General features: G+C 37.7%; 1 pseudogene; it reads left to right on the plus strand.

The window, feature by feature from the left end:
- The window catches only part of LOC137989147 (uncharacterized), a 10,303-nt pseudogene extending 8,330 nt beyond the window's left edge, over positions 1–1,973 (plus strand).
- The last annotated feature ends 2,030 nt before the right edge of the window (positions 1,974–4,003 follow it).

The following is a 4,003-nucleotide window of genomic DNA, read 5'->3' on the forward strand; positions in this document are numbered from 1 at the left end:
AAGCCATGTTGAAATGAACACTGCCCGTAATCGCGCTGGAATTGTGCCACTTTTCTATAGCCTGATTGGATAATCTGGATTGGGTGCTTATATAACGTGCACGTTGTGTCACAATAATATGCCACCGCTGGCCGGAATGTATTTGAAACTGGACATGGCGGAGAGAGACAGGAGTACGTCCGCAAAAAAACAGGCATTGTCTCTCTGTTTTTGTTCTGCTAAAAAAACAGTACATGTTCACTGTATCTGCACTTCCTGCAATGGGAAACCTGTGAATTACCGCACTCAATTATCTCACCTAGAATTTGTGAGAAAGTTTGAAGCTGCCAATACAAGTAACTTGCCAGGTAATATATCTTATATGGTTAGGAACTGTGCAGAGCTGATAAATCGAGTACAATTAAAATAATTTTTTTGTCCTTTGCACTAATATATCCACTGATGAAGGGACAGTAGTCCCGAAACGTTTGGATTTTGAAATATTTTAGCGCAAAGAACAAAAAAATGTTTTAATTGTACTCAATATATCTAATACACTGTAAAGGTCGGGACACACTAGGCGACAAGTCGCTGCGACATGTCTCTGGGACAAGTCGCTCCGTGTGTACTACTTGCAAAACAAGTCGCTGCGACAGGACGCCTGTTTGGTGAGGGAATGTGAACTAGTTTTCTAATTCAATGTGGCGGACCAGCGATTACAGGAAAGGTCAAAGAAAAAGAAGTATTTACTTCTGTTAATGATGTTGTTAGATAGCAAAGAATATAAACACATCGAAAGAAGTTGCTGGACACGACAATGGGTGTCAAGAAGAGACGAAAGAGGGGCTTACTACACTATTTTTAAAGAACTGGCTATAGAGGATTCTTGTGGATTTGCAGAATACTTGAGAATGCCTCATGGTTAATTCATCGAGCTGCTGAACATCATTGGTCCTTAAGTACAGAAGCAAGATACTCCTATGCGAATGTCAATTCATCCTGGTGAACGTTTAGCATTGACCCTAAGGTATCTAGCAACTGTAGAAAGTTTTCCATCATTATCATTTCAATTTCGAATTGGAAGAACAACGATTGGAGAAATTGTCATGCAAGTTTGCACAGCTATACTCAATACCTTAAAGGAAGAATATCTCAAAACACGAAACAGCGAAGAAAAGTGGCGTGAAATTACTGAAGTATTCCTTACTAGATGGAATATTCCCAATAACATCGGGGCAATCGATGGAAAACGAATTGTGATCCAAAAGCCAGCATTTTCAGGATCTCATTATCATGACTATAAGGGCAACGAGAGCATTATTGCCTTGGTGGTTTCTGGGCCGGACTACGACTGCCTTTATGCTGACATTGGAACCTAAAATGGGAGAAACCCAGATGACCATGCATGGGCAAGGTGCAATTTAAAAGAAGCACTAGATGACCCAACTAATCCACTTCGTATTCCACCCCCACAACCCCTGCCAGGTCGCACTGTACCTGTGCCCTTTGTCCTAAGAGGGGATGAAGCCTTTGGATTAGCAAAGTACATGTTAAGGGCTTACCCACAGAAAAATATAACAGTAGAACAGAGAATTTCACATTATCGTATTTTGAGGGGTAGAAGGATCTCTGAAAATATTTTAGGCATATTGTGTAATAGATGGCGCTGTCTTCGAGTACCCTTCCTTCTAAGTCCAGAAAAAGTCAAAGTAATTGCCTTGGCCATACTAGTACTTCACAATTGGCTCAAAGCAGACATCAGCACCAAACATGTGTATTGTCCCCCTGCAATAATGGATCAGGAAGACCTTCACACAGGAGAGTTTATTCCAGGCACATGGAGAGATGATACTTCCAGGGAATCTTTTCTGGACCTTGAAGTTTCCTTATCAAGGAATTCCACGAGAGTTGCTAAAGAGATGCGTGAAGAGTTTACAAGCTGGTTTAACAAAGAAGGAGATGTAGCATGGCAACGGAAAATGTGTGGACTCTAATACATTATGATTAAATACTTATCACACACATGGGAAAAAAGCTTGTCAAAGTTATTTGTGGTATAATTTCTGAAGTGAAATATTCTTGTTGAGTTCACTGAAATGCGTTTTATATTGAGCACAGAATCTTTGTAAATATTTTTTTATTATAACTCAACCTAAAGGGGTACTATAAATTAAAACCCACAGAGGAAATAAACATATGATATTCCTAAGATGAGAAGAGGTAAGTGGTTGCTAAAATTATTGAAATGTCGTGCCGTGTAAATGATGCAGTTCAATCTCAACAACTTGTTTCCTTACATACCATATAAAATCAAGTTGATTTTGACAAAATTATTGTTTATTAGTTGCGTTTTTTTAAAAAAGAAAACATTAGATCCGAACACAGGAAAATACCTTTTGTCAACTGCTCATCTTTTTTCGATTCTTGGACTAAAAGTTTACAAATAGGAAGTCCACTTGCAATAAAAACATGGCACAAGCAACCAGATTTAGTATATGCCTGAAATATCAAAGTATCAAACAGTGAACATCAATGTCTTACAGTGCTATCAATAATTGTAGCTGCTTGTGTACTGCATTGCTGGATGGTAATTAGTGTTGTGATATGTCTCATAGCTACTAGGTGTTGAGGCCCTGCTCTGTCGATCAAATTGATAGTCACTGACAGGAATATTACGAGACGATGCATCTTCACTTTCTTCATTGTTATACAAGATATCACCAATGCATTTTTTAGCTTGACGAAATTTTTGCCTGCTTAGTTTTGAAAGAGTTATTCCTACATAAGTTCCAAATGCCACAGCCTCTGCATTTCCCACCATACCACCCTGATTGTGCATCCTTGTTGAAGCTGGTGTTTCTTTCATGGCTTGAATAGCATCAGACATTAGCTCTAACTTCCGGTCCTCTCTTTCTTCTTGCATTTGTCCCTTTGACCTTTTTCTCGGTTTTGGATTAGAGGGTTCCTCAATTGAATCCATTGTCTCGTCTGTTTCACAAATGCTAGTAAGAAACTGTAGTTGATCATAAAAAGGAAATGTTGGATTATAAACTTCATCAGTTCCTGAACCAGAGGGTTTCACTGAAGCTTTACAGTGTTCTTGTTTGAACTTCTTTTCCAGTTCTTTCCATTTTTTCTGAATCTCTGAAGAGTCATACTTGTCATCCAGCTCCTTAGACATCATGTCATAAAGAAGATCTTTGTTTTGGGATTGTTGATGGTAAGAAGGAATATTATGATTCCATAAACATTCATTTGCTTGAAAAAAGCTGATGAGCATGTCTAAAACAAGATGCACGGTATAGGTAAGTTACACTAAAAGGCAATTAAAAACAGTAATGCTTGTAATGTAATTAGGTGGTTTCAATGGAACAATGCTACATAATAACAATGATGATGATGATGATGATAATATTATTATTATTATTATTATTGAACATTATTATTACTGTCTTGAATATACATTATTATGTATCATATCAAAAGTCAATTACAGTTCATTCCTACTGATCCTAAACCTTACAGCTTACTTCTTCAGAACAATTATGTACCTAAATCTACAGACAAGTATTCAGTGAAAGTAAATCATCAGTTTTCAAAATCTAGATTTTCTTTTTGGTGCTTTTTCTGTTTGGCTTGTTTTTGAAGGGGCAGGTTAGAAGATAGAATCATTATACGGAGATTATTAATCACCTATTTCCTCGTCTGACCAAGACCTGGGTTCTTCTTCCTCTTTAGCTACAGAAAGTTCTCGCAAAAAGGGCATATCGTTCGAGTAAGCCCATTTTACTTGCTCGTCACTAGAGGAATGCTTTTTGAAGTAACGTAAAGCAGAACTACGCAGATTATGCCATCGTTTCTTTATTTCTTCTTCGCTTTTTGGCACCATGGATCGCTCCAGCTTTGCAATCAAAGGGATGAGCGTCTTCTTTTGGAGTGTCTTTTTCCCGTAATCTTTGTGATTTTTATCCCAGAGGATTCTGTTTTCTTTATAGAACTGAATTAACATTTTACTTCTGGTTAC

The sequence above is a fragment of the Montipora foliosa genome, unplaced genomic scaffold (assembly GCF_036669935.1).
Source record: "Montipora foliosa isolate CH-2021 unplaced genomic scaffold, ASM3666993v2 scaffold_442, whole genome shotgun sequence".
NCBI classification, from domain to species: Eukaryota; Metazoa; Cnidaria; class Anthozoa; order Scleractinia; family Acroporidae; genus Montipora; species Montipora foliosa.